Raw genomic sequence first — 21665 nt, 5'->3', positions numbered from 1 at the left:
CTGAATGAGCCGAAGAAGGAGACAAACACATTTTAGTCTGTATGTTCTATATTTATCCTGATCTCTAGATTGTTTGTAGATTATGGTTTTAAGGTTTGAAGAGACGATTATTTCAGCTTCAAATTTGTTCCCCCTTCAATCATCAAATATGGGGGCTGGGTAAGAGGCGATACATGTAAAACAGGCATGTCCGAAGTCCGGCCAATTACGGCCCACCGTCAGATTAAATAAGGCCCGCCACCTCGTTCTCATAATGTATTATTTATGGCCCTGTAGCATTTTCAATAAATATTTAAAATGTAATTCCTCCTTTCACCGCATGGCGGCAGCACCTGCTCTAAGGGGCTGTTCTCATGCCGCAATTTGACTTTTCTGTTAAAGACGCTGTATAGAGAGGCGAAGTCCCGCCCATCTACTTCCGACCCATGGGACCTTATTTCGGAAAAAGTATGTATTGAAGTCAATGAGGAGAGAATGATTATCTTTCGATCCCGTTTGAATTGTGCCACGAATTACACATATGATGTTTGTCAATCTTAACAAACTATTTCCACGTCAAAAAAGTCGCAGTTTCTCATAAAACTGTTGAAATATAAGACGATGAAAAATACGCAACTAGAAGGACTACAAATCCCGGAATCCCGGTCCCGCATGCTGGCTCTTACGGAACCGACTAACTCCCCTTTTGTGTATGTACAGCTCTCAACATACCCAGACTTGGAGTGATTTTCACCTCGTTTAATACTTTTCGCCTCATTAGCTGTCCAGTTGAGTGCCTTATCCAGATAAGCAATTGCAATTTTCATTTCATTTCGATAATGTCTCTTTAAAAGTTGCATGGCCTCTGAATATCCTTTTTGTGCATCCATGTGAAGACAGCTATGGACCAGATCTCTTGCTTGACCTGATGTAAACTGTTCAAGAAAGTAGAGCCTGTCCTGGCAGTTACTAGTTTTCTCTTCAATTAGGTATCTGAATGCATGCATGAAAGGTTGATGAGAGTGGGTCACCATTAAACACAGGCACCTCTCTCTTAGGTAGCAGGCAGGGGTGGACTGGCCATCTGGCATACCGGGCATCGTCCCGGTGGGCCGTTGACCCAATGTGGGCCGGTCCGCTATGTTTTTTTTTTCTTTTCTTTTTTTCCTCTAAATTCCCTCCAATTGGGCCGGTCAATTGGCTACAGAGGGCTAGCAGTGTGTTGCCAGCATCGACACATATTATTGGTCTATTGTTTGTCATTGTCAATCAATCATGGGCTGAAAGGCTCAGAGAGCCCTGACAGTGCTGTCAATCACAACACAAACCAAGGTAGGGCGGGACCTCATGGCATGGGTGGGAGTCGCGGGACGGGCTGCTGCTGAGCTGAAAATGGATAAGCGGAAGAAACGCCCGGGTGGCGATGAAAAACTGTGACTTAAAAAGCTGAACTCTCTGGAGGTGGAGGCTGCTAAATATTCTAAATTGACGGACCTATTTGGTGCCGGGGTCACCACCCCAGCAGGTGCTGCTGCGCCGGGAGACGAGCGAGTGGAGGCATAAATGGTAAGTAACGTTAGCCTGGGGCTGGCTAGGCTACATTTTTGAGACATGTCCAAAAAAAAAGTACAAAACGTTTTTACATTGAATGTGATGTGACCTAATTAACTGCATAGTCCTACTTGTGACAACCTATTAGCCCAGAGTTGAAGGGCTGTGAATGTTGGTAGTTGTGGTTGATTTTGTTTAAATATGCCGAATTGTGATATTATGGGTTATTATTGTTCAGATGATTTAGCTAGGCTAGCTAAGAGCTGCTAATGTCAGCGGTTTCGTGTTGCCATAGCAACAGTAAACGTTCACATGGACCAACGAGCTGTAAGTAGAGATGAAGCTGCAGAATCAAGCTGTATTGTAAATACAGATGAGATACTTTGAATTTTAGCACAAAATACAAGTAAACCTATAGGAAATAATTACATTAATTTGCAATATTTGCCATTGAATTTATTGTAATCTTTCAATTCATTTATTGTTTACTGAGGTGATAACTATTTCATAATTTGTGTGTAACTTTAATTTCTGTGTAAATGTGTCCGTTCAGGGAGAGAGCCAGACCAATTCAGGCAGCCCAAAGACTGCACCACCACCACCAGTGGTGCAGAAAGTGTTCTGTAGCAGAGACGGCACCAGTAGAAGGTGGCTGACGTACTGTCCAGAGCGTCACATGCTGTATTGTTTCATCTGCATGGCATTCGGTAAGAGAACTCATAGCAGTCTGTTCATCAGTGGAATGTCAGATTGGAGGCATATACACCATGTATGGTGCTACGCACATGTACTAAATCTGGTGCTTGCAAACACAACCCAGATTGTTATTGAGAGTGGGTCCCTGTTTGCGCTCCTCAATGGCATTGCGGTATTCATCAAATAGTCAAATAAAAGGATGAATGTGTGGGAAGAGTCAGGCCGAAACAAGAGACGTATACGCCTTGCTCCTATTGGCGAGACACGCTGGTGGGCCAAGCATGAGGCCCTGAAGAAGGTGTTTGGCTCCTTTGGAAAACTGGAAGATGGTCTGTACGTTGATGTGCTGTTGACATTATCAGCTATATAGAAACAGGCAACAGTGAAACCATGTATCCGTGTCATGGCCAGAGGATATGCAGAGTCATTGCTCAAGTATGAGACGATCTTGACGGCTCAAATCTTCCTCCGCATATTTGAACATACCTCTCCATTGTCTAAATACCTTCAGACGGCAGGATTGGACATCCTCTCTGCTCACAGAATGGTGGCATCGACACAGGATACGCTGAAAAGCTTGGGAAGAGATTTTGAATCTGTAAAAAAAGCAGCAGACACATTTGTCAACTGGACAAACACAGAAATCCAAGAGAGAGATGACACAGACATTGAAGTGGAGGCCACACTGCCACAAAAGAGGAGGAGGATGAAGAAAGTCTTGCCTGGAGAGATGGTTCAGGATGAGACCCTGGATGATGCAGAAAAATCCTATGAGGTGAATGTGCATAACCGGATCATGGACAAAGCAATTGAAGCCATTCATAGGCGCTTTTTAACACATGGCAATCTATATGCGGACTTGGCATGTCTGGATCCCAGAAACTTCCCTCAGCTCTGCACCAGTGCTCTTCCCCAGTCTGCCCTTCAAGACTTAAGCAAGTGCTTGCAAGGATTTGACAGCAGGGCAACCAAGGAAAATATGCAGGCCGAGTTGAAAAGCTTTGCACTCCAGTGGAACAGGCTGAAGGCATCCCCATTTTTCAGAGTACAAAGCAAGAACAGTAGAAGATGGATCAGGTGGTGAGGAGGACAACACAGAAGAGGTTGAGATAACTCCCATAAGCTGTTGCTCCTGCAAAGAATGCCCTCTGTGCTGCTACCAGATACTTCACCATTTCAACATGCTAACAGATGCATACCCTGCCCTAGGCCTTGCTTATAAATACCTGCTTACATTATCCCTCACACAGGTGGCTTGTGAGCGCACATTTTCAATTTGAAAGTTTATTAAAAACAGACTCAGAAGCACCCTCTCATCTGATAAATTGGAGGCATTTATGTTGATGGCCACAGAGAAAGACATCCTCATGTCCTTGGACTCTGACTCTGTGATAGACAGACTTGCAGAGAAGAGTGAGCTGCTTAAAAAGCTGGTCCACTGATAAGGCGAGAAATATTTAATATTATTGTTATTATCACACATTATGGATGTATTAATTCATTATTTGTCATTTTAATTATGCTTTTCAGAAGTTGTATTGTGCTTATGTGTTGATCCTTAATGGTGTGATCATGTACACTAAATGATCAATTATTCTCCATTACGGGTTGTTCTGATATATTTGAGGAGTCGTTCTCCCTCTGTTCTATATGTGAACTTCTTCTCTCATTTGGGACCACTGTTAGAATTTGGTAAGTGTATCATGTAATTTTTAATGTTGTATAAATTCATACTTCATCATTTTAAAAAAGTTTTGAAAGAAACGCACATCCCAAAAGTTTTCAACTTTAGGTGCAGGACAGAGGAAAACATTTTATTTATTTTTCAGACTTAATAATGTATCCAATTCCCTCTCAGGTTGACCACTTGACATGTGAGAGCTTGAGGAGTTGTTCCCCCTCCGTCCATTTTCAAGGATTTGCTCCCTTACTTCCTCCACTTCACCACTTTTTGGCTACTGAGAAGTCTATGATTTGTTGAGTATGTCATGTGTCTTATAATGTTATATGAATTCATACTTGATTTGTGATGATGAGACTTAATAATGTTTCCATGTCTCTTTTAGGTTGACCACCCGAGAGCCTAAGAAGTTGTTTTCCCTCTGTCCCCTTTTGAGGACCTGCTTTGTCTCCTCCATCATTCACTGGGCCACTTTTGGGTTCCTGAGCTTATTTCATGTGGTGAGAGGAATGCAATATGTGTATGTTTAAAGGTTTGTGTGAAGAAACATACTATATGTGTTATAAAATGACAATTGGTAATTCATAAGTCTCTCTTTATATTCTCTGCTACCATTATCTCCTGTCAAACAGGTTTTCCTGACCTGCTAGAAGTTCTTCTATGATGCTTGAGTCATCCATCCTATCTGAGAGCTTCGTCTTGACTTTGTGAGTTTATTATGCAACTTGTTTTGTCTCAGATTGAAACAAAAGGTTTGATTATGACTATTTCCTGGCTGAAGATTTTCATATTGATGGTTTTAATTTCAAACATCTGCATATCTTTTAAGTTCAATTAACAGTTATGCAGGTAGGCCTTAGGGCTCTTTTGAGACTTAAGTCATCCTTCATGACAGATACATTTGTTCACTAAGTGTCACTACGTCACAATATGGCTACATGGCTACTTATATTTGTCAGTACACAGATACTGAGTACAAGTTCTGTTTGCTGTTTCTTGCCGGTCACGAACTTGGTGAGGAGTGGAGCTGGCTGGCTGCGTACGAGGAAGTATAGAGCAATACATTCTTGTGCACATACACGTATATGAGAATGCATATCTCTTCAGACCTGTAACCCATGTCTTAGACTTTTCACACAGCTATATATATATATATATTTTTTCCAATTCTCTATTTATGGTTTCATAATGAGTGAGTGAATTTCAGCTCTAATGCTGCTACTGTCTGTAATATGTTTCTATTTAGATTATTTGTCAGGATATTTTTTTGTTATTATTGTCCGAGTCTGGTTTTAACCAATACTGGGCTTACACCAAAAGATTTTCACAGTCACAGACTAAAAACTGAAAGGGTAGCATAAGGGTTCTTCCCGTTAGTCTCGTCCCACCCCTAGTCATTACATAACTTATGTTGTGATTTGACACTATAATGAATAAAGATTGATTGATATAGCTGTCAATTTTAGTCGTTGAGTTCATAGTTAAGTGCTTCATTTGTTAACTGCTATCAAGGAATATGACTCTCCTTTGTAGTATGCATGAGAGAAGATGCCGCAAGATTAGTGGACTTCTATGTAGTGTCCGCTGATAATGTAGTGGGCTGGTCTGGACAGAAAATGCCAGGGCTGAATTTTTGTCCGAGTCCACCCCTGGTAACAGGAATAGATTTTGTTGCATTAACATGAAATCAGCTATGTCCTTTTTTCTCTGTGCCAGTGTGTTGAGGATTTCCTGAGTAAAAGTATTGATTGCAGGATTTTCCAGTTGTGGGCTTGATGCACTATTTGCTTGCCGAGATCCTTTATGGAAATCCACAATTGTTCTATGTAGTGGAGTTTTAGGTACTGTGAGCTTTGTTCGTTATTCTCACGTCCAGGAGAGAAGCTTTAAAAGTAGGAGACCAATGGGGTCTCTGAGAAGGTTCAAATGGGTACTTTAATTAAAATGTCGCGGTAATGTTACAAACAGAAGATGTTTCAGAGAGAACAGCAGCTGTGTTCTCGGGCTCTCGAGAGCAAGGAAGGGCGGGAGAACCACTCTTCCAGCTGTTATATATCCTCTGCTGGCTCCTCCAACGGCACAGGACATAGGGTTGGCAGGACCCCCAGCGGAACCTCCAACAGCACGGGACATGGGGTTGGCAGGACCCACGGCAGAAGAGTAGTCTGCGGGACCTCGAACGGCACAGGAGTAGGGACTTGAGTGGGGACTCGAGAGAGGGCTTGAGAGGGAACTCGAGAGGAAACTTGAGAGGTGACTTGAGAGGGATCTCGAGAGGAAACTTGAACGGAGACTTGAGAGGAGACTCGAGAGAGGGCTTGAGAGGGAAGTCGAGAGGTGACTTGAGAGTTGACTTGAGAGGTGACTTGAGAGGGATCTCGAGAGGGAACTTGAACAGAGACTCGGGAAGAGACTTGAGAGGGGACTCGATAGGGAACTCGAGAGGGGACTCGAGAGGAGACTCAAGAGGGGACTTGAGAGGGAACTCGAGAGGAGACTCGAGAGGGGACTCGATAGGAGACTCGAGAGGGGACTCGATAGGGAACTTGAGAGGGGACTCAAGAGAGGGCTTGAGAGGGAACTCGAGAGGAGACTCGAGAGGGGACTCGAGAGGGAACTTGAGAGGTGACTTGAGAGGGGACTCGAGAGAGGGCTTGAGAGGGAACTCGAGAGGTAACTTGAGAGGGGACTTGAGAGGGGACTTGAGAAAGAACTCGAGAGGAGACTTGAGGGGAGACTTGAGAGGGGACTGGAGAAGAGACTTGAGAGGGGACTCGAGAGGGGACTCGAGAGGGGACTCGAGAGGGAACTCGAGAGGTGACTCGAGAGGGAACTCGAGAGGGGACTTGAGAGGGAACTCGAGAGGGGACTCGAGAGGTGACTCGAGAGGAGACTTGAGAGGGAACCGGAGAGGAGATTTGAGAAATGACTCGAGAGGGAACTCGAGAGGAGACTTGAGAGGGAACTGGAGAGGAGACTTGAGAGATGACTCGAGAGGGGACTCGAGAGGGAACTGGAGGGGTGACTTGAGAGGGGACTCGAGAGGGAACTCGAGAGGGAACTTGAGAAGTGTCTTAAAAGGGGACTCGAGAGGGGACTCAAGAGGGAACTGGAGAGGAGACTTGAGAGGGAACTGGAGAGGAGACTTGAGACGGTCGGTTCGCCAACAGAACACGGGGGGCTGGAGTCGGCCGGAATGCCGACGGGACACGGGGAGCTGGCATCTCAACATCCCACAAATGCATGTTCCTCACAAATGTTGTACCATTTGAAAGGTACTTGAACAGGCTTTCCAACAAGATAAGATGTATTGCCAAGAAGCATTGTTACAACAGAGAAATAATCTACCAAACACACATTTCCTTACTTTTTGTGTTCACTTTATGTACAATGAATGGCAAATAACCAGGCCTGCTGAATGGTAACCCTTCAATTATGTTACTCTTCAACACTGCAATACAACCACCTCAACCAAGTCGATCCAACCTACACCATCAATACTGAACCACCCAATGACACAAAGAGCAGCCTTTTATAGGCCCATCATTTAGGCTGTACCATTCACACATTTTAAATTCAGATTTTGCATTTTATTACATCACAGAACAAACAACACTCAGTACACAGTACAGTACACTCCCCCCCCCACCCACAACAGAGAGGGTGATACAAACAATAGCAAAAAATAAACAAAAACAAAAAAACACAATAAAATGGTCACTAGTCCATGGTAATAACATCAGTAACAACTGTATACATTCGAGAAATCTGTCGATGCATAAGGCATAGAGATTTGTTCAGATTATAATGTCCTTCATTCATTAGCAGTCACAAGACTAAATAAATAAGAGTTATGAGGATTAAATCAGATCAGGGTCTAGGGATAGAGATATAAAAGGACAAAAATGAATGAATCAAATCAATACAGTAAATGAACAAGATAAAATAAAATAATGAGATAAAATTGCAAAAATGTGCAAATTGCCTGGACCACATCATGACCTCCTATACAGGGCAATGCATTGTTTATGCCAGTATTGAGTTATAGTTCCTCATCTGAGGGGAGCTTTTGTTGGGCATTAAAAAAATATATGAACGGTTGCCACTTTGAGACACATTTTTCATTGGAGCCCCTTAAGGAATACTTAATTTTTTCAAGCTTAAGAAAAGAACATCACATCTGTTAGCCCGGCAGAAATAGAGGGAGGATGTTTGGACTTCCAGTTGAGAAGAATCCTGCGACGGGCCAAGAGGGTTGTGAAAGAGACAATATCTGCTTCTTTGGAGGTTAATGAGGACAAATCTGCAGGGACACCAAAGATGGCTATTAAGGGGCATGGCTTCAGGGTGGTCTTGAGAAAATCTGAGAGGGTTTTGCAGATTGATTGCCAGTAAGTTTTCAATTTGGGACAGTGGGCAAACATATGACTAAGGTCACAGGGGGATAGATGGCATCGGTCACATTTGTCATTTACATTGGGATACATTTTGGATAGCCCGGATTTGGAAAAGTGTGATCTATGTAAAACTTTAAACTGTATGAGCCCAAGGCGAGCACATGAGGTGGAAGTTTGCACTCTGTCAATTGCCCTATCCCACCAGTCTTTGGGTAGTTCCAAGTTAAATTCCTGCCGCCAAGCCATTTTAGTTTTGCTCATAGAGTATGTACCTAGTGACATAATATGCAAGCATATTTTGGAGATAGACCCCCTCTCTCCTGGCATTAATTTCAAGAGCTCATCCCAGGATTGTCTGGGAGGGAGAGTGGGGAAGTTAGGAAAATGGGAGGAGACAAAATGCCTGACCTGAAAATAGCGAAAAAGATGGGATGCTGGTAAAGAGAATCTAGAAGCCAGGGCCTGGAAGCTAGGGAAAGTGTCATTTACAAAAAGGTATTGGAATGACCCTATGCCTTTCCTTTTCCAGAGAGAGAAAACACCTTCCATTAAAGATGGGGGGAAGAGATGGTTCATATCGACTGGACCCTGAAGGGATGCAGAGGAAAACTTAAAGTGCTTGCGAAATTGGTACCAAATCTTCAGTGTAGAAAGGACTATGGGACTACTAGGAAAGCAAGAGAGGCTTGACTGGGGAGAAGAGCAGATAAGAGCAGGTAGCGAAGTCGAGGTGAGGGAGTGAGCCTCCAGGTGGCACCATGGCACATCTGGAGCACACAGCCAGAATGGTAGTTTTTGAATATTTGGTGCCCAGTACAAGAAGTTAGGGAGCGCAAGGCCTCCACTTAGTTTGCATTGTTGAAGTAGGGATCTACTGACCCTGGGCACCTTTCCTGCCCAGATGAATGTAGTGACAGCTTGATTAACAGATTTAAAAAAGGATTTAGGTAAATAAAGGGGGATTGTCTGAAACAAATACAGACATTTTGGTAAACTATTCATTTTGACAGCATTTATCCTGCCTAGCAGCGATAGAGGTAGGTTAGCCCACCGCTGGAAATCTGATTTCATTTGAACGAGGAGGGGAGCGAAATTTGCAGAGAACAAGGCGGAAAATGAGCTTTTACTCCAAGATAGGTGAAACCAGAGTGTCATATTTTAAAGGGCAGATCGGATTGTAGGAGCTGTAGTGCAGTTGTGTTTATTGGGAAGCATTCACTCTTTTAAAGATTGAGCTTGTAGCCGGAGAAAGAGCCAAAGTTGTCCAGAGTTGTAACAACAGAGGGCAAAGAGGCGACCGGATTCTCAATGTAAAGCAGTAAATCATCTACATAAAGAGATAGCCTGTTCCCTGCCCTCCCTTGTCACCTCCCGGAAAGAGGTAGAGGCACGTAGAGCTGCAGAAAGAGGCTCAATAGCCAGTGCGAACAGTATAGGGCAGTGACCGCCAACTGGCGGCCCGCGGGCCACACCCGGTGTCGGTACCAGATGTGTTCGGGGTACCATATGTGTTCGGGGGCCGTCTCTTAGCAATGACGTCACGCATTGTACGCATTGTGATTGGCTGTACGGTAATTTACCCAGGGGTGCTCGGGGGCAAATCACATCTACAGATCATGACGAACCGAATTGAATTATTCCTATGCTCCTAGCGTGTGAAAATGTTTGTGAAAAACATGTTAAAAAAACATGAAAACGGAGCAATGGCTGTACGCCATTGGCTGTACGGCAACTCAAGAGGACCATCATACACGGTCAAATTCCGAACATTTAAACATAGCCTACACTTCATTCTTTACTTTGTCCGTTATTATATGTAGAAGATGAACTACCTCTCTGAAAGGTCCCAATGTGTTCATTTTGATGGGCTGTCTTCTGAGTGGTTAAACATCACTAAAGATTTTCTGACTTCTGACTGCTTTGGATATATAATTACACCACAATAAGGTTTTACTATCACAGTGCACTGAGATTTGTGACAAACTGTAAAGCACTTACGCATCACTGTACACTGTAAACCAAGGCGGTTTTGCCATCACTTACTTTACTGAGGCTCAGTCACTGGTACATTTTCATTTAGAAAAGCCATGTTGGATAAAGTACCATCTTATATCTGCTCCCTGATCTCTCGGCAAATTGAAAGTACTTATTGCCTGAGATCTCATGCTGTGGTTTTATTAAATGTGCCAAGTGCTAGGACTGTCTTAGGGAAGAAAGCTTTTAGATGTGCAGCTCCACTAACTTGGAACAGTCTGCAAAAAGAATGTAAAATTACCAAGCTGGTACCACTACATGTTTTTAAAGCTCGGTTGGATGCTCCACAGTCAGATGCTGTTGGTACCTGTACATGTGGATAGATATGTAAATTGTAATCCCTTTTTTCTTTGCTGTATGATGTCCTTTTGTTGTTCTCTTGTTTATGTTTTTATGTCTTCATGTGGAACCTACTGCTGCAGGTCTCCCTTGAAAAATAGATCATTGATCTCAATGGGATTTTACCTGGATAAATAAAGGTTTTGAATTGAATGTCGAGCATTAACTGCAAGTCACTCAAATGCATAAACTGGAGAATAATTATGTTACAAGTGTTACAGAAAACATATCCAAGTGTAACAAACATCCAGTATTAACCTTACTGTTTTTTTACTAACAGTAACCAACTAATAATTTTCATGAAGTGCATATTTATTCCAAACTCACAATATATATATATATATATATATATATATATATATATATATATATATATATATATATATATATGTAATAAAACATAATGCACAATGGTACACAGTATCCAAACTCTTTAGGCACTGGTCAGAGGCATTCATGTAAAGCAGATCACCAGAATCCAATACTGGTAAAAACGTTGCAGAGATCAAATGTTTCCTTGTCTGAAAGGAGAAACCTAATTTTAAAACAACATTTTCAGTGTGTGACTTGAAAGATAAGTTCTGATCAATAATAAAACCTAGATATGTGTATGTAGTGACCCTTTCAATGTCAATGTCAGTCCCTTGAACAGTACAAATGTTGGGGAGAAAATAAGTTAACTTTTTGCGATTTGAGAATATCATGAGTTTGGAGTTGTCTGCATTTAATACTAACTTGAGTTGAGATAAATGGGATGGAATAACATCAAAGGCAGACTGGAGGAAATCAAGACTTGCTCTATAGAAGAGGATGAACAATAAATAACAGTATCATCTGCATAAAAATGGAAAGCAGCATTTGAAAGATTATTCAAGATTATTTACATACAGTATATGGTGAAATTATTGGTCCTAATATGGAACCTTGGCGCACACCCTTTCAAATCAAATCAATCAAATCAAGTTTTATTTATATAGCACATTTATAAACGATTTTTGGTCGAGCCAAAGTGCTGTACAAATAATAAAAAATACCCTACAGTAAAGACATTTTACAGCTAATACAACAGCAGTTTGTTCAGAATATCAGTATGAGAAGAAAACGACACCCTTTGTCCTTAGACCCTCACATCGTACAAGGAAAAACTTCAAGAGAAAACCCACAGTTTAAAGGGAAAAATGGGAGAAACCTCGGGGAGAGCAACAGAAGAGGGATCCCTCTCCCAGGACGGACAGACGTGCAATAGATGCCGTGTGTAAATCGAGGAGATAATACATTTGCAACATAGGTAGACCAAATGTTAGGAAATGCATGCGTCTATAATAATAGGATGAATCCACGAAGATGTCAACAATCCTGTGGGAGCCTTCAGGGAGGCAGCACGACGAGACCCAGGCATGACCGCAGAGACAGGTTCAGCCACGACCCGAAGTCCACGACTTAATCCAGAACTCAGGATAGAGGATCCAGGATGCGGGACCACAGCAAGAGGATCAGCCTCGACTCAAGATCACATCAAGACACAAAAGAAGAAAAATTTGGGTGGGTTAATCGGAACATGAGAATACACAGATTCAGACAGACAGAAGGAAGAACGAGCACTCCCTTTGGAGTGATCTTTTTTAAATATTGAAGTTAAATGCATCAATCTGGTGCACTTTGAGAGCAAAATGAAGAGATATATGGATACCTCTCAACATACATATGAAACAACTGTAAACAGATTTACTTTGTCTTTATGGATTCGATTGTGGACTTGATTGTGATTGCTGCACATTATCCCTTACTTAATAAATACTTTTTTTGATAATCTATTATATAGAAAAGTATATCATATTGATATATAATATATAATTTATTGATAATATATAATATAATCAAATATAACAATCAAAACGAAATAAGTAGTATTAAGTATTAGGGCTAAGAAAATATTGTACATGTGAAATAGTTGTATGTATTGATTTAAATTGACATGCATACGCTAAGAAAAATAGTCCGTTGTTACTGTTTGAACTAACGTACCAACGGCACTGAACATATTACATATTACCTACCATATTACGTTTTATACTTCTTACCTTCGATTTCTCTTGTTCTTCTCCTCATTCGTCTTTGTTTTTCTTCAAGTTTTATTGTATTTCTTCAAGTTTTTATCTTGTTGGTCGAATGCACTTAAGCGTCAGCTAAATACAATGTAATGTAATGATCAAAAACCCCTCTATACTCTAGACTGCGTGGGTAAATTACCGTACAGCAAATCACAATGCGTGACGTCATTACGTCGTGACGTCGTGACGTCACTGGTAAGAGACGGACCCCGAACACATATGGTACCCCGAACACATCTGGTACCGACACCGGCCCGCCAGACATTCTCATCCGGCCTGCACGACGGGGGTGACTGTGGCGTTGGTGGAGTGGTTACTGCGTTCGCCCCCCACCCATTTTTTTTTTTTACAACGTCTCGTGAGTAAGGTGCAGTACCGGAGTCCAACAGAGAGGCAGCAGCTGCGCGACAGTAGACTGCATACTGCGAAACCTTCCCTGCCTTGAAGAAGAATTGATCCTTCGTTGTGAAGAGTCTGGTTAATGCGCTCCGCACCACAGCAGTAGCCCGCTGCGACAGAGTCCAACAGAGAGGCAGGAGCTGCGGAACAGTAGCCTAGAAGCAGGGTTGGGTTGTAACGGAATACATGTAACGGCGTTATGTTATCAGAATACAAAAATCAAGTAGGCTAACTGTATTCAGCTGGCGTTACATTTGAAAAACTAGTAATCTGATGACAGTTACTTTCGTAAACCTGAAGTGAATACATTTTGGAATACTTATTGGAATTATTGGTGGAAAAGTTTCCTCACAAAATGTAATATTCATTACCGGCAGAACTGTGTGCACACTGCACAGCGCTGCAGCATGTCTGTGAGCCCGAGAGAGATTCAGCGTGTCTGTGAGGCCCCGCCCCCGCACGCAGATGAGAGAGAGAGATCTCTTTTAAAATATATTGAAAGTTAGAAACGGAGATGGTTAGATAAAATGTGCAAGATAACGTTTATGTAGCATTTATTTATTGTCGAAATGATGACATTTAATAAAGGGATCAAATCAAAGTGAATGGCCTGCTGCTGCTGAATGCATGGGGCAAGTGACTGGAAAAAGTTGTAAAAGTTATTACATCGTTTCAGATGATAAATAATAATGATAATTCATTCTATTTAGGGGTGCCTTTCAAAGCACCCAAGGACACCTTACAATTCATAACATATTCCAAGGAAAGGTTTTAAGACAGTACAAAGAATGCAGTCCGGGCATAGCCGTGGGAACATGTTTCAAATGGGGGGTGCTGTGGGGATGACACCAGGGCTGGTTCTGACCAATGTGCTGCCCTATAGCAGACCCGGCATCATGGGCCGCCCATCCAGGATTTGGGCCCGCTGTTTTAATCAGGGCTGAATACAACATTTTAATTGTTTTATTATTATGTTTATTGTTGTTATTTGTAGGGCTTTGTCCTAATATTTATTTTTGTTTTAAACTATGTTAAAAGATGTAGTGGCAATTTCTTATGTTACCTTATATGGTAAAACCAAATGCTTCTGAAAGCATTGTCTAACACTACTGTACCATTTCTTCATATTTGCGGTTTCATCTGTTGTCTCTAATGAGGATTATTATTCTCAAGCGCTTCAAGGCCACAGAGCTGATTTGGCAGACTATGTTGAAACTACTCCTCTTCACACAACGTTTGAACTTCCATATTCTGATAACCATTATACTTTCTACAGCTCAAGGACACAGGTGTCGAATAACAATATGAGACATCCGTATGAAAGCAGATTTCTGAGGCGTTCCGCCTAGCTACACAAAAACTCTATCTGCCCGCCCTATCTTGTATATAAGCTTTGCTATTCTGTGACTATTGCACACACTCCTGCAGACTACCCTGTACTCTGTGAGACTTGTGCCTTCGGGGCGCCTCGAATAAAGATCCAGAAAGACAACTCTGTTTGTTTCACCAGTTTATTGAATGATCATTCTAATTGTATATCTCCACAGTATTGACTAGTTCTAAGATTTTCATAAAAAAGATTAGTTTAATGTCATTTTTTTATTTTGCTATGAAATTCTGAATGAAATTCTGAATGAAAGGCTGCGCGCGAGACTGGTTTTTCGACGGGTTGAGTCATGTGGGTTTTTGAGTGAGATGCGGCACAGCAGCCTGTCAGTTTACTCTTGCTAGGTTAGTTTGGCTATTATAATTTATATTTATCTGCAACAATGGATATCAGGAAGTGGTTCATGAAAGGAATATGGCGACTCAGCGCCAGATGCAGGCACATTAGAAGAAATCAGTTACGTTACCAACGAGCTAGCAAGCCAGCCAGGGACAAGGGAGGCTGGCAATCAATTATATTTTGAAGAGAAATTGACTCTCAAGCCGGCTCTCTCACAAAGTCCTGCTCTGTGTGCAAGCAGACCGCTGCACACTAGGGATGTGCATCTCCATCACTGAGGCCGATGCGATGCGCATCTCGATACGTTGCCACGATACGATACATTAACGATACCTTTGAAACACCAGGCGATGCGATACGATACGATTCACCCCTGTTGCGATACAGTTCGATACGATTTGATTCAACATTACGCGATTCGGGGCGATACGATGCGATTCAACACGATGCAAAAATAACGATACTTCAATATGGTACGACAGAGGATTTTTGTTTTATTCATTATATGCAGCAAATCATACATTAACAAAAAAGTGCTTTACATATTTGGTACTGCACATCCCATCATGCCGTTTATTTTTTTTACCTTTAAAAGCTCTCCAGAGTACGATTGTATAACACCTCACAGTTAAACAATGTAAGGATGCATTGCTCATGATTAACAATGTGCAAATAACAGTTACCATAGAGCAATGCCCATACAGCTGCCAGCCTGATGTGCTTAACACTCAGAGGCTGACTCACCAGTGAGCAGAAAGCAGTGGTTTCTATCTGAACAATAAAGAAAACAAATAACCTTTCACAAACAGGTATTTCATAACTGCTCACAGTGAGGAAGACATTTCAATTATTATTGGCCGTCACAGGCTGCTGTAAGCTAAACACCTCTCTCTGACAGAACACCTCACTGAGTGATTTAACTCATATGTCTCACTTTCAGGTTTCTCTTTTCAGCCGCAGACCCCACGTCGCCTCTTTATGTGCGTCGCTAAGTTCCTCGTACTACTTGTGTACTTTAAAGCGGCTCGGCATCGTTAACAATTTGCGAGTGATTTTTCAAGTTGACCGTCTGTAGTAATAGTGCCGCGCACATATACCATCAGGACGTTACTGATGGGATGCGGCTGCGGAGTGATACTGTGTGTATGCAAGTCCGCATCTAGGACGGATCTATGTATCATGGCTGTAGACCTGTTAAGTAATAAAGATACCTCATACAAAGGTCTACGGATACCTTATTACTCTCCATGACCTGCGGTCAACTATATAGCATAAATGACTATTACACCGTCTTTCTTGAACAATCCGAAGTGTTGCCAAACGTTTGATTTGTAGGTATTTTTCGGTGCGCTGTGTTTCTCTTTCTCCTCAACTTCCGTGTGTGTTGATAACTGAGACTCTCGTTCTCCGTAGTGGCGAAGCAAATATCAAAGATCGTCTCTACTGAGCGTTGACAAGATGAGGGGATTTTATATGAATGCATCGGTTTTTTACCGATGCAAAGACGCTACGCAATCGATGCATCGCGAGTTCAACCCAAACTGTAGCCGATGTGCACTCTTTCAACCGGTGCACTCGCATCTTGAACGTTTATGCCGGTGCACCGATGCGAATCGGTGAATCTTAACATCTCTACTGCACACGCTTTGTCTCTCTCTCTCTCTCCCTTTCTCTCCATCGCTCAACCTCACTCCACCCTGTGTGCTTGCCCAAGTTGGCACAGTGTTACAAATGTGCCACAAAACCAAACAAAGGATGTAGCCTATAATAAGACCGTCAACAGCCTTATGGCAACCTAAAACCCCTCTGTTTCCGTAACAACAACAACAACAACAACTCACGACCCGAACCCGCATATATATAAGCAGTGAAAACGTGCAATTATTAACACACGCAGTTGCATATTTGGCTCAAAAAGCCTGGGATGTTGGTTATTTTCTCCATCTAAGACGACACCAAAAGCCTCCCAGACGTTGGATTTCGAGTTATTGAAAATGCTGTATTCTCCGCTAGAGAGCTTCACCTCAGCCATTTCGAATGTGGCGCGCTCAGCAGCAGATAGATGCGCTGCAGAGGTTATGATTATGCTCGGTCCCGCGGGGGAGATGTCTGAGGATTGAAACGTTAAACTAAATTATTATAATTTAAATATATTTATTTATTATTTATTATTATGCAACACCCGCAACCCGACCCGCATCATCTTTGTTTTACCCAGAACCGAACCCGGAAAAAAGCATTTGAAAAAATACCACCCGCAAATCACCTTTTTTGCGGGTCACCCGTCGGGTACCCGCGGATACCCGACCCGATGCAGGACTCTGGTGCAGATGAGAGGGAGCTGTCCAGAATGACACCAAGATGTTGTGATTGAGTTATTGATAAGCCATTAAAACAGTCAAATAGGTGTCTCCTGTGCACCAAAACATACCCATCTGTGATGGAAAAATAAAGTAGCCTACTCCAAAAGTAATCTGAATACGTAACTGTATTCTGATTACTTTCAGAGCATGTATTCAGTATTCAGTAACTGATTACATTTACAAAGTAACCCTCCCAACCCTGCCTAGAAGTGATCCTTCGTTAGCGTGAAGAGTCTGCTAAGCTTTATGCGGTCCGCAGTACCTGAGCGTGCTCCACTAGCACCCCCCCCCCCCCCCCCCTTCTGGGCTATATAAAAATTGCTGGCCCGCGATAGTGTCTATTGGATACATTTTGGCCCTTGGACAAATGTAGTTGGTGTTCCCTGGTATAGGGGATAGGGGGCAACCCTGTCGTGTACCACGTCCAAGGGCAACATAGCTTGAATGAGTATCATTGGTGCATACACTAGCTTGGGGAAAAGAGTACAAAAGTCGAATCCAAGAGCATAATGTTTTCCCAAATCCAAATTTCTTAAGGACAGAGAATAAGAATCCCCATTCTACCCGATCAAATGCCTTCTTGGCATCAAGAGAGGCGACCACCTCAGGAAGGGTGGAGGGTTGCTTAGAGTAAATTATGTTGAAAAGTGTACGTATATTCGAAAATGAGTATCTCCCCTGTATAAAGCCTGTTTGTACCTCAGAAATGATTTCTGGTATGACTACCTCCAGCCGTCGTGCAAGGACCTTAGCCAGTATCTTGACATCAGCATTAAGGAGACTGAGCGGCCTATAAGAGCCACACAGAGTCGCGTCCTTATCCTTTTTTTAGAGGAGAGCTATTGAAGCCTGCGCCAAGGTGGGTGGAAGTGAGCCATTACCAAGCGATTCATCGTACATGGCTAAAAGCAGAGGGGCCCACTTAGCATCACATTTTTTCAAGAATTCAGGGGGGAACCCGTCAGGCCCTGGGGCCTTACCGCTCTGCATTGACCTGGTGGTCATCCTCAACCTCAGGTGGAACTGAGGGAATCGTCAATTCCAAAAACTGAGTCATATTGGTGGTGTCTGATGGCATCTCCGACTTATACAAGGTAGAGTAAAAACTTTTAAAGGCATCATTAATCTGTGCTGGGTCAGAGGTCAAGATGTTAGAGGAGTCTAGAATTTGAGAAATTAATCGGGAGGCTGCTTTGCGTTTTAATTGGCAATCGACTAGCCTTATCGCCATGTTCATGGTATGTTCCCCTTGAGTGCAGTAACGCTCTGCGTCTTGAGTAGATATAAGTTTGAATTCCGAATGGAGATTCAGGCGCTGTTTATAAAGATCTGGGGACGGGGTCGAAGCTTATTGGCGGTCTAACTCAAGTATCGCCTTAGAGAGCTCGTCCAGCCTAGCTGTACGGGTCCTGTTAAAATAAGAGGCATAAGAGATTATTTGCCCTCTGAGGTAGGCCTTGAGCAACTCCCATAAGAGAGATGGGAGGTGAAGCTTGTCTTATTAGAAAACAGAAAATCATCGATGGCAGTGGAGATTGTACTACAAAACTTGGCATCAGAGAGCAGGAGTGAATTGAATCTCCATCGTGGAGGTGTACGAGGTTGAGTAGACAGAGATATGTCCAGAGTTAAAGGACCATGGTCAAAGATGATGATTGGTAAATATTCTGAAGAGGTAACCTTGGGCAGCAATTTATGGTCAATGAAAAAATAGTCAATGCGAGAAAAAGAATGATGTACATGAGAGAAAAAGGAGTAATCACGCGACTGAGGATTATTATATCTCCAGGGGTCGGCAAGGCCATTCAGAGACATTAAGTCAGAAAATGACCTTGCCATAGTGGACCGAGACAACGTGGTGGGAGAAGAGCGGTCTAAGGATGTGTCAATAGCACAGTTTAAGTCCCCTCCCAGTATTAAAAGGTGGGTGTTAAGACATGGGATTTTGCTCAGCAAGCTGTTAGAGAACGCAGCATCATCAACATTGGGAGCATATACATTCACCAATACAACAGGAGTTTGCCAAACCATACCAGTAATAATTAAATGTCTCCCATTTCTGTCAGAAATAATGTTAGTGGTGGAAAAATGTATCCTCTTATTTATGAGGATTGCAACACCTCTGGCTTTGGAGTCAAAATCTGAGTGGAAGACCTGACTGTAATGTAGATTTTTTAGGTGGTCTTTGATGCGTAAGTGTGTCTCTTGTAAAAAAACGACATCTGCATTTAACTTTCTGAGGTGAGAAAAAACTATTGACCTTTTGACAGGGCTGTTTATAGCCTTTACATTCCAGGACAATAATTTTGTGGAGTTAGGTCTATCTGGAGTCACACCATTATCCGCCATCTATCCCATACAAACTGGAAAGTGCAGTAGCCCAGGTAATTGCAAAGTGGAGAGAAAAAACAAACAAACAAAAAAACAATAAAAGCAAATATACAAACATACCCTCATCAGACAACAATTCAACAACTCACCCAAGACCCGTGCCCAGGTCTCCATCCCCAAACGATGGAGACGGCAGGCAAGAAAACCTTGCGGTTCCCGGTGCTGAGGTGAAAAGCTCCTACTATCTATAGTACTCCTAAAACATGCAGTTGCAAGAAAAAGTATGTGAACCCTTTGGAATTACCTGGATTTCTGCATAAGTTGGTCATAAAATGTGTTCTGATCTGCACGTTTGAAGTTTGCAAAAGAGCACCTGGATGTTCCACAGCACTACTGGCAAAATATTCTGTGGACAGATGAAACCAAAGTTTAGTTGTTTGGAAGGAACACACAACGCTATGTGTGGAGAAAAAAAGGCAGAGCACACCAACATCAAAACCTCATCCCAACTGTGAAGTATGGTGGAGGGAGCATCATGGTTTGGGGCTGCTTTGCTACCTCAGGGCCTGGACAGATTGCCATCATCGACGGAAAAATGAATTCTTAAGTTTATCAAGACATTTTGCTGGAGAACTTAAGGCCATCTGTCCACCAATTGAAGCTCAACAGAAGATGGGTGATGCAACAGGACAACGACCCAAAGCACAGAAGTAAATCAACAACAGAATGGCTTCAACAGAAGAAAATACGCCTTCTGGAGTGGCCCAGTCAGAGTCCTGACCTCAACCCAATTGAGATGCTGTGGCATGACCTCAAGAGAGCGATTCACACCAGACATCCCAAGAGTATTGCTGAACTGAAACAGTTTTGTAAAGAGGAATGGTCCAAAATTCCTCCTGACCGTTGTGCAGGTCTGATATGCAACTATAGGAAACGTTTGGTTGAGGTTATTGCTGCCAAAGGAGGGTCAACCAGTTATTAAATCCAAGGGTTCACATCCTTTTTCCACCCTGCACTGTGAATGTTTACATGGTGTGTTCAATAAAAACATAAAAACATATAATTGTTTGTGTGGTTTTAGCTTAAGCAGTGTTTGTCTATTGTTGTGACTTAGATGAAGATCAGAAAACATTTTATGACCAATTTATGCAGAAATCCAGGTAGTTCCAAAGGGTTCACATACTTTTTCTTGCAACTGTAACTGGTAGCTCTGCAGCTTGTTTACATAATCTAACTAGAGTATGGAAAACACCGTGGCCGGCACGGGGTCTGGCCTTGCTCAAAGGAAAACCTCCAGCGTGACTTGAGACCGCCCACTTGATAAATAAATGTAATTATAATGAAGCCCGCTGCAATGGATCATTGATCCACCACGGGGTGCAGTGGGGTTCCACACTGGAGCTCATGTGAAATAAACTCTGATCCAGTATGGTAGATTTATGTCTGGTACTATTGTATAGCGAATCTTTGTTGATAGGATCATACTCTGTGCTAAATAAGAGACATGTAATAATTTACAAAACATCACCATGTTTTTATTTAACAAAATAATGTTGTTTAGTCCACAACTACTGTACAAAAAACATCAGGAAGCCCGCCGGCTCCAAAAACGAATTGACATGAAAGCACTGACAAATATCAATATACTGTATTCAACTTCATTAAAACGTCATTAACGTGCCTAAACTCAGTAATTCACTAAAAATATTTATATTTTAATGGAGCCTCGTCAGGCAGATCAGGATCCCGACGCGTAGCGGAGGGATCTTGATCAGCCTGAAGGGTGTTATTTTCCCCATAATGAACAAGTCGCTGCACATTATCCCACTTATTACATGGCCACATTCTCAACAAAGTAACGACATAACTCCCAATATTAATTGAAACGCTTTTATGTATTTAGAAACTATTTGTATTGATTTAAAAAATTGTTGTATGTATTGATTTAAATTGACATGCATCCGCTAAGAAAAATAGTCCGTTGTTACCGTTTTTTAAACTGTCTGAATGAAACGGCAGCTCTCAGCTGTGTGTTTACACACCTAATGGCCCATCAGC

At 42.3% G+C, this 21665-nt stretch overlaps 1 protein-coding gene and 1 long non-coding RNA gene across 3 annotated transcripts in view; one reads left to right on the top strand and one right to left on the bottom strand.

Moving 5' to 3' along the window:
• LOC307035191 (leucine-rich repeat and fibronectin type III domain-containing protein 1-like protein) overlaps positions 1 to 21665 on the bottom strand; it is a 429933-nt gene that overhangs the window by 14096 nt on the left and 394172 nt on the right. The window lies entirely within an intron of this gene.
• On the top strand, positions 20 to 4893 carry LOC307035196. Of its 2 annotated transcripts, none has more exons than XR_013807045.1 (3): positions 20 to 2237; positions 4085 to 4207; positions 4293 to 4893. It is a non-coding gene; the product is annotated as an uncharacterized lncRNA (long non-coding RNA). The 2 variants fall into 2 exon arrangements; XR_013807046.1 differs by lacking the exon at positions 20 to 2237 and adding an exon at positions 2498 to 3918.

Source organism: Notothenia rossii (assembly GCF_949606895.1).
Source record: "Notothenia rossii genome assembly, chromosome: 4".
NCBI classification, from domain to species: Eukaryota; Metazoa; Chordata; class Actinopteri; order Perciformes; family Nototheniidae; genus Notothenia; species Notothenia rossii.
Note: the sequence above shows the minus strand (reverse complement) of the source record. Positions and strands in the feature narration are given on the sequence as shown.